A 10,119-nucleotide genomic window follows, 5' to 3' on the forward strand; every position below is an offset into this window, starting at 1 on the left:
AGATCTTATAAAAATGAAACAGAGTTCAGCTTTAAATGTCATTCATTTCCAGGGTGCAGCAGCACTCCCGTGCTTTCAGTAATGTGGAATTCATAGCACAAAAATAGCATCTGAAACTCTTTTCATTTCATAGTGAGATGTACTGATCTTGAAAGAAGAACGTCAGCTCTGGTATTTATAGCGTAGCTTCCTGTCTGCTAACAGAAACAGATGTGACAAGACATGGTGGACAAAGCGCCACTGTTTTGAACGCCCTTCCACGACGGGATAAAAATATGTCTTTACCGCATCCACTTTACTCAAACCAGGGTGTGCCCAGTCACCTACATGTTCCTGAAGGAATAACAGACAAGAAGGCCAAATAAATAGAGAGCGTGACTCTCAAGGAAGTGGTACGGTTTTATTAAAGGCCACGTGAAAAGGAGAATGGGAGCAAACCAAGCCCAGAGAGACACAACAGACCCTGATTTCTTAAACAAAGTCAGGTTCGTATTACTCGACGCCTTTTGTGCTCCCTGTTCCAAAGGAGTTATGCGAAGAGCTGCAGACTACGTTGACCTGCATCAGCGTTAACGAGAACATCCCGTTCCGAGTCTCAAAATGCTAATACAAGGAAATCTCCCGTCATCCTGGAGGAGAGGAAACTCCCTGCTTTTGTTGTGCTGCGGCCAACCCACGCAGCAGCAAAACAATAGATATTTTTAGCCCCCTTTGTCAAATTTAACCCACTTAGCAGTGCCGTTAAACTAAAATTGCTATTTTCATTTCTTGAGGGTTTTCGGCAAGCAGAGTCCTGTCTCCTGCTCGCTGCTTTAATGAAACACTTATGGCTGAAAAGCGTTTCTTGTTTTGCTTTTTTCTCTTGTCATAGGACGTGCGGTGAGGTGCACTCAGAGCCCACGGTACCAAACAAAGCTTCACAGTTAAGTGCTTGTTATGTCTGTGCTTCAGATGCTGCACCGTATATTTACAGAAAAAGATTTGGCTCTTTTATCCTCCCTTTAAATTTCCTTAACACAAAGGATCCCACACCAGCCTGTTTGTCTGTCTGTGGGGAAGCCGATCATGACACACGGGGGAAACATGAGAAGAAGAACAGAGGGAAGCAGTCGACCAATTCATTGTCCCGACTTGAGGATTCAGGGGGACGAAAACACACGGAGGCATGCAGTGAGAGAGGAATTCCCCTTAGTAGGTTCAAATGATTGCAGATGTGCGCCTGGCGGACCGCTACTGTGCACATCTGGGCCCAGAAAGCTGCCCCGCGCCTCCTCTTCCATCCGCCGAGCCCTCCACGTCTCATCTGTATAACGCTGCCCTGCGCTCTACCCTGGAAAAGTAATTAGGTGGAACACATGGCCGCGGTAAACTGCTGCTTGCCAGGCAGCCAGAGTACCGGCTGCGGTGGATCTGTAGCAGAGCGTGTATCACGGGAGTCCTGAAAAGGCCATTATCTTGGCAGCGGGGAGAATAGATTTTGGCGTGCGGAAAGTTTGGGGGATTTCAGAGAGGAGAGATGCAGCCTGTAAGCTTTGGTGCTGCTGGAGGTCAGCAGTAGTCTACAGCCTCTGCAGAATTTCAATTTTAGCATGTAGTTTTATGAACTCCAACACATGTGGGCATTTTGAAAGGCACAGTCTACTCTTGGTATTAAAAACAGAGGCATTAATGAGTAAGCATGCTTGCCTGGGCAGTTTGTTGCTAGATTTGGAGGACAAGATGTCCTCTTGAACAGAGAATTACTTTTACTCATCGACCTGTAATAACACTCATATAAACCGGAGTCATCGCCTGGCACCTTTTACCTGACACACACCTGTTTTATCTCCTGAAACGGAGCCGTGCACCTGAGTCAGGCTGGCGTGTTTGTGTTCAGTCAGAGACAACAGCCGTTTCACACGAGCTAAAAGTCACACGGCGCGCATGCACACCGCCGCTCGCTCACGCTGCTGGGAAATTCCCAGCAAAAATTCCACTCTAGCAGTCCTCTGTGAACACATTCCTGAGTTTTTCATAACATCTCACAGCTGAAATGAAAGCCAAACTTGCAGTTATGGGGCAGTTTTGAAGATCCAGTTTACCCTCAAGCTAGCAATAAATCTTCCCAGACCGAGGATACTGCATGTAAGCTCATATCCCTGCTAGATTTCCTGGATGCAGCTCACTCTGGGAATGTCAGAGAGCTTGAAGGAACAGGCAGAGGATGAGACGAAAGGAATTCTCTAGGTGCTTGAAAGTATTTTTTTAAATCTGAATGTGTATTAAGGTTAATTAACGAACCAGGGTCTATGCTTCTGCCACGCCAGCACCTTGTATGGTTTGTATAATTTTCAGGAACAGCTTTCTCATTCCAAATTCCCCTTGAATTCCCTTCACTGACTTCACAGCTATTTATTCCGAATCCCGTTTGCCTATCTAACATAACCAAATAAGGTCGATGAGAGCATGATTTCCATTTGCGGACAATGTGGATACACAATTAATGAATACATAAGTGTGCAAAAAGGGGGGATTTTTATAGGGGGGTAACTGGGATCTTTCATTTTCTCCTTATTAGCGCACCGCAATCTATCAAGCAGTGGTCACACTTCAAGGGTGCTTAATATTTGGTAGCACAACAGTATAATTTTCTTGTATGCTGCTGACACCGGTGTGATAGTTCTCTTTCATCCTCGTGTATATACTGGTCCAAAGCCCGGTTGGTTTGGCCGCTGCTGCACGGTACAGTTGGCATTGCTGCGATTGCAGCAGGGTGTTTCCTCTCTTCCTAAGCCATCAGGAGATCACTGACTTCAGTCTGTTATTACTGAGGCCACCACCAAATAATGGCCTCCAAAATTACTTGACATGGGCTTTCCAGTTTTTTTTGTATCTACCATCCCTCTTTCTCCTGGTATTGTGCAGTTTTTCCACTTTATTGCATTTCAGAAATGACCCACTGACTTCGACAGCTGAAATTAGAAATACAGACTGTAGCAGGCAATAGTCTCTTACTGTTGACACAAATTTAAGAGAAAGGCGCATGTTTTGTCTGTTGTTTTTTTTTAAATAAATACATAAGGGAAATTTTCAGAGAACTTTAATAACGTTTAAAAAAAAAAGCCACACACACACAACATTACTGCTTTGTATACTTTGATCAAATCGTTTTAAGAAGTGCAAAAAGTTATGCAATGCTAGCAACTTTATGCTAGTTTATGTAGGTAATTATCATTTAGCTTTGTAGTTGTCATCAAGGCTGCTGGGGCAGTAATTACTCTTTAGCTCAGTTTTCCAGACATGGCTTAAACATGGTCTTAAACTAAACGTTTTATTCAAAGTCTAGGACTAAGCTTAATTCATGTCTATAAAGCTGGCTAATACTGTTAGCTGACCTGAGCTTGTGCTAAGCCAAGCTAGCACTGGGGGCATATTTGAGTTAGCTTAGCAATTAGCTCACTAGATTTTCTTATTTTTATTTTCATTGTTCTTTTCATGCCATTTTTCTTAAAGCAGTTAGAACAGCAAAGTAACATTTGTTGGTGACTGTAGCGGAGCATAGCTGAGGCCTAGCTAGAGAGCTAAAAGCTTTTACAAGGTTTTGTTGTATTTGCAGCTGTCAGTGCCTCAAAGTTACCACAAATTGAGCCTACACTTTAATACATTGACTTCTGGTAATGAAAACGATTTAATTATCAGTCAACTTTGTAAAAAAAAAAAAAAAAAAAGTAGCATAAACAGGAGCTGATCATCCAGTTAAAGCCTGAGGTGCAATGACTAAAGTAGCACTCACTCAGCTTATGAGTAAGGCGTCTCAGCTGCATCACTGTACATTTGGCACTGGAAGTACACATGATGAGATCACTGCACACAAGACTGCAGAGGATGATACAAGGACAGGACACAAGGCACGGTTGATAAAGCCTACTTGGAAAACCTGTCTGAATACGTCTGCTGGCATGTACTGAGAGAGGCTCTGCAAAAGCAGGCGCGAAAGCCAGAGGGGGCTTTGAAAAAGAAAAACAGGGTTTGGGTTTCATGCAGTCCTGTGACACAGACTGAGACATGTTCACTTCCTCAGCTTAGGAGAAAAGAAGCTCAGGTTGTTCTTGTTGGCTTTTAAGTTTGCCTTCTTCATTTGAATTCTACACATTCAGGCCTAGCTCTAGCGTAGCAACGCCCATAGTCTATAGTAAGCCCAGATACAGGGCCTGTTTGAATATGTCCATCCTACAGGATAACTTGGTGATACATACAGGATAAAGGGGAAGTCTGTGGGAGTGAGATGGCTGTTTAAAACCGCTATTGATCTCACCCACCACTCTCACATCCAGGCATGTGGGTTTCTTTGCATATTTGCGTATTTTTAGATTAGACAGAGAATGCATTGACTTCAAAATAAATAGACTCAGCGCCTGTGAATGTCATTTGTTTTGTGTCTGTCCAGGGGATTTCATGTGCTATTCATGTGTTGTTTAAGGTTTTTTTTTTCCTGAGACTTTTATAATAGGATATGTGGGTTAAAACCACGGATACCTCCCCTCCCCTCCCCTCAACGCTCGCTCTATTGTTACCACAGACACCTGCTCTTAAACAGATCACTCAGAGAAACCCCTCAGCTCTTGCTCACTCGTCATATTATACCATATTGTACGATTCATAGACCCTGTTTTTACTGGAAAAAGAACAAAGAGCGGAGGTCATGTCAAAAAGCTGAACTTTACCGATCGTTACTGCACACTTACCATCACAAAGTCGTTAAGGCTGGAAACACGTCAAAGAAACCTCTGGGAGGTCACAGCCTTGAAATACCCCCTTACTAACATTTATTTTAAATCAGGAGAGGACTCGAGGGGGAACACAAAGGACTTGCATGTGATAAACTGCACAACTTGTAGTGTGCGGCATGATTGTGTAACCATCGTAATTTCTGCTCTTAGCAGTTAACCTGCCTTTGACTTTGGCTTAAACTGCACTGTCACTGCACCGCATCATTATCAAAGTTAAATTCTCAATTTTCCAGCTACAACTCAACAAAATGAAACGTGGATATTTTGGGGGCAACTGTATAAACATGTCCTAACCGCCTGACATAAACACTTGGAAAGTTGTTCATGCTGCATAAGAATTACGATGCTGGCCCCGTCACGTGGACCCACAGCACCAGTTGTTATTGGGTGGTGTGTGTTTATGTTTTCTGGGAGCAGAAAACCTGGATAAATGACAAAGTGCCATAAGTTAAATATATAATATTATAAAGGTGCAATGCGCATATTTTACACATCAATCACACTTTATCAGTGACAGTGAGTACAGATTACCTCATGAAGACACTGGCAAGCTGTCTTTATGATCACCATGCCAGGTTCTTATTGGAAAGGCAGGCATGTAGACATCCCTACAGACCCTTGTGCTAACCTTCTCATGACGAAATGTACTAAATTTTAGCTGGATTTAATAAGGGGGTCACCACCCGCACCAATGTTTTAAAAGCAAATGCAAGATAAACTGTAAATGGCTTCTCTTACAGTGCAAACTAAGAAAACTGTGGGTTTTATTAGCACTAGCCTTCTCACCTGGTGGTCCGTACCTGTTCACTGTAACGTGCTGAGCAGGATCCGATTTTTGGAGACGGATCGGAAACCAAGTCAAAATAAAATTGTAGAAATTCACTCACCATAACTGGAGCACAGACGTCTGGATCTGGATCATCTGTTACTGCAGATTTTCAGCACAGCAAAAGGTAAAAAGGCACCAGCACCCCAAACACAGTGTGACCCAAAGTCTTACTAAAATAAAGAAAGGATAAGATAAAAGAGAGAAACTTGTTATGAAGAGAAATGTTAGGTATAGCTACCATCCATCCATGCGATTTGTTGCACTTGTCCCTATCGGGGTCGTTGGAGAGGGCTGGAGCCTATCCTAGCTACCACAGGGGCAAGAGGCGGCGGGCACCCTGGACCCTGGACAGGTCACCAGTCAGGGCTAACACAAAGAGACAGACAACGCTCACACTCACATTCACACCTACGAGCCATTTAGAATCATCAGTTAGCCTAACCAAACTAACTGCATGTCTTTGGATGTGGGAGAAAGCAGGAGTACCCGGAAAGAACACCTTTTTTTAACATTGACCCCGTACAGGAACTGGCTTAACTGCAGAGCCAGTCTCACGTGGCAACTTCAGGTTTTGGCATGTTTACGTTCGCTTCATTCTTCACCTCAGAGTTTCCTGTTCGGAGTAAGAAACGGATTCAGAGCCTGCATCGTCTTACTATGCAAATCAGCTGGACATATCAACAAACCTATCGGGGCAAGCAAAGCTGCAAAGGTTCCGCCTGCTACAGCTACTGTCGTTGCATTCATTATCGTTTACAAAGTAATTATATGGAAAGAACTGGCCTTACTGGTATGCTACGCAATGGCTGCGCGGTGTTTCGCTTTCCATTGTACAGTCAGTTTAGTGCCCCCGTTTCCAGAAGAGATGAGTAGCAAGTGTTCCAGTTTGATCATCAGAGCAGCGCCGTAGTGAATAGGGTCACATCAAGTGGATAGTCAAAAAAGTGCAATTTTCTTGCTAGTTAAGTAAATACGAGCCAATTCATTAACTGGCAGCCGGCCAGCTCACCAAAGCTGGAGTGCAGACGTTTGATGGAGGGGAAAGTTTGCTCTTGTGTCAACCACCAGATCATCACACCAGACAGGAAACCAAGGTTTATTATAGCTATGATATAAACCAGCTGTGATCTTTATCTCACGCTTATCTTATTTACATCTCAAAACCACACTTAGTGCATACTGTACATGCTGATCCCTGTCCAAAGCACAGCCAAAAACAAACCAAAACAAAATGTTTGCAAACAGACGGGAACGACGGCATTCTCTGTTCTGCTTAATGCATCTCAGCACAACAGGCGAAAGCATTTCCAAGTAACTGTGGCACCACTAATTGCAACACACCTTGAGGCTGCTGTTGCAACCATTTAAGCATTTGCAACATGACAAATCACTCAACAATTTACAAAGAACAACATGCAAATTCTAAAGAATATGCATATAGAAGAAGGAAGTAACACAAAGCATTATCTCTCTCTTTCACACACACACACACACACGTTCAGCAGACTTATATCATCTTTGCATCACTCAGCACTTTAGTGCACTTTAGATAAGCCGTTCCCAGAAGCTGCTCACAGCACTGGGGTTCTTAGAACCTCAGTGCTTTGTTTTGGTTTGTAAAATGATTTTTTTTTTTTGCCTGCTTTATGTCTTTAGGGTTTCTCGCAATATGAAAAATTGAGGGGAAAAAAGTGATTTCAGGGAAAGTTTTTCAAATACACATTTAAGAATGTTCATTGTCATGGAAAGAAAACGTTTCATACAAAGTGAGTCAAAAAGTGCTGACATTTCATCTTACACCGTCAAGGTTTTCAGAGAAGGGCTTAATCACGCCGTTCCCCTTGTTGCTTAATATCTAAACTTTTGAGCTTGGAAAACATTAACCAGGCTGTGGCTTTCTGAAAAAGTATTTTCATCGACAGCGGAGATCCCCCTGCACTCCAGAAATCAGCCCCACGCCTCTTTGTGCTGGCGAGGGGGTGGGGGTCTTTCTGGTTTCAGATGCAAATGCTGCGAGCGTTGCACCGATGCAGCTCGAGCTAGCCGCGCTTTCACGCACTCAGAACAGAAGCTGGAGGAGACAAAGAGAGAAAGACAGCAGAGATGGGGAAGGAAGGGGACAGGCATTGTGATGGAGGGGGCATCTGCAGGGGACGGTCGAGGTCATGAAATGTCAAAGCAAAAAAAAAAAAAAAAAACGAGAGGTGCACAAGCTCAGTGATTTCATACCATCATCATTGCTACATTTGGCCTTCTTTGATAGAGTCATGTAAAAAGTCCTATTAATAGTCATTTTTCTACAAACTGCACATTTTGGAGTTTTTTTGTGCTGCACACTTAAAAAGGAGTGTTTGTGGTTGTGCATGAGTGGATGCATTTTTGTCTTTTTTGTAATACAAGGTTTTGAGCTCACATGATTAATCGCGTGGTCTTTATTTTTTACCATCGTATGACATCTACTGTGTGCGGGGCTGAGTCACAGGGTTAAATTCAAATGCCCTCCCATGTGTGACATTTATCACTAATTACTTTTCACTAAGTTTTTTGTTTTTTTTCCCCACAAAGATATAATCATAAAATTTTACAAGGAAGCCCAAGATTTGACTTCTGTTAATCATATCGACACGAAATCACACTGAACAGGTTTTGTGAGTCATCACCTGGATGTGGTAGTAACTCATAAAGAGGAAGTGATCATCTTTTGTTCAGCTGCATTAGACAGAGGGGAAAACCCGGCTGACACATGGACATTAGACGCTTCTTCATGAATAAGGAAATGGGAATTGGCCATTGACCAGGATACCCGACAGTGATTTTTGTTCCTTGAAATGATCATGTTGCCTCTGTTCGGGTTTTTTTTTTTTATTTTATTGTTACACCGTGGCATCACTTTCACCTTGGCTTGTTATGTGATAGGGAGAAGTTGAAATCTATTTTCATTTTCGTGCAGCAGGATATCATTTTGTTTCTTTTAAATATAGTCTGCGCCATATTTTATTGGTGTCCAGATATAGAAAAGGGGAACTGGTTTCATTTGTGACAAGGCAATATACAGCTACAGTTTTAGCCTTTAATCTCATGCAGTAGTGCACAGTGTAGCGCATGAATTCATGTTGTATGTATTCAAAACACCAATGTTACAGTGTACATCGGGACTGCGCCAGACACATGCTGATTACATTCTGCACACAGAACTTACTCATTACACTGTAAGGATCTGTTGGTGTATCTGGTAGTACTCGTCACAGTTCACAGGAAACATTAGTGATTATGGGAAGAACACATTTTTATAAATGCTCAAAAATCCTGGCATCTCTCCATGCATGCACAATGTTTCAGTCAATCAGCAGCCATTTAAAACTTTTCCAAGTAAAGCCCAGGTGTGAACGATGAAATGAATCACTGGCTCTATGTATTGTAAGTGCTACCTCACTGGCAGCTCACACTGGGACACATAATGCTTTTTCTTCTACAGTAAGACAATAACATGTAGAACTCTAATAACTTTTGCTGAGTTCTAATTCGGCACGACATGTTTTCTGCATGAGTTTCTCAGTCTTTCACAACGCTGGAGGAGTTTTGGGCCTCTGTTCTTTACAGCGTTGCTTCAGTTTTGGGGCCTGCGGGCGTTCATTTACGCACAGCTCTCTTAAGGTCACAGGATTTCAGTCAGGTTCAGGTCTGGACCTTAACTGTGTCACTGCAACACCGTGATTCCTTACTTTAACCAAATCCTCACACCCCTCCACCACTGTCCTTGACAGCTAGTATGAGGTATTTGTACTGATATGCTGTGTTTGGGTTTCACCAAGCATGGCACTTTGGTCTCCTCTGTCCAAAGGACATTGTTCCTGAAGTCTTGTGCCTTGTTAAGATGTAACTTTGTAAACCAAAGTGTTGCCTCCATGTTCTTTTTAGAAAGAAGAGGCTTTCTCCAGGTAGCCCTTCCTAATAATACTGTACTGCCATAAACTTGAACCTGCTAACTGAAGATTGTGAGATTTTATTCCTTTTTTTAGTTTCGCAATGGTAAATTTGCTGGGACGTCCCATCAGGGAGCATTGTGTTAACGCACACCTCCAGACCTGCAAACTGATGACATTTCTGCTTTTTACAGAGGTGCTCACATTTACTGATGGTCAATTAATCAAGTCCATTTGAATAGCAGCACCTGGCAGCTATTCATCTTCTTAATATCCATGGACGCAGTAAGGGTACACATAGTTTTTCTAATTTTATTTTCCCATTACTGATGCATACTTTTGTTGCAGGTTGCATGTAAGCAGTCAACATGCTGTAAGTGCTCCGTGCCAACGGGAAATTGTAAAAATCAGAATCAGAATACTTTATTGATCCCTGGGGGAAATTATTTTGTACATCACAAAAATACATCACTTCCTCATTGTTTCGGGTAATACAGACTATACTGCTACATATGGAACAGATACAAAGCCAGTTACTGTTACCACTATACATTTCTCTTTCTTTGGCCATTAACTGAACTTAATTAATGGCTAAAGA

The sequence above is a fragment of the Rhamphochromis sp. 'chilingali' genome, assembly GCF_963969265.1.
Source record: "Rhamphochromis sp. 'chilingali' genome assembly, chromosome: 5".
In the NCBI taxonomy this organism is placed as follows: domain Eukaryota; kingdom Metazoa; phylum Chordata; class Actinopteri; order Cichliformes; family Cichlidae; genus Rhamphochromis; species Rhamphochromis sp. 'chilingali'.